We start from the raw sequence: 218 nt of genomic DNA, 5'->3' as shown, positions 1-218 counted from the left end.
TTGATGGTTTTCTAACTCACAATTATTTTCATTTTGTCTATTCTCATATAACCCGTAGTCATATGTTTATGGAGTTTTGCAAGGTCATAATCATAGGTTTTCTTTCCAAGTAACCCTTTCCCCCTCATTTCTGTAGTCTTCACAATTATTTTAGTCAAATAGTAACAATCCATTACATGCAGTAGTTAGAATGAATTAGTTCTGCAGAGAGCTCTGTG

Source organism: Ictidomys tridecemlineatus, chromosome 4 (assembly GCF_052094955.1).
Source record: "Ictidomys tridecemlineatus isolate mIctTri1 chromosome 4, mIctTri1.hap1, whole genome shotgun sequence".
Taxonomy (NCBI): domain Eukaryota; kingdom Metazoa; phylum Chordata; class Mammalia; order Rodentia; family Sciuridae; genus Ictidomys; species Ictidomys tridecemlineatus.
Note: the sequence above shows the minus strand (reverse complement) of the source record.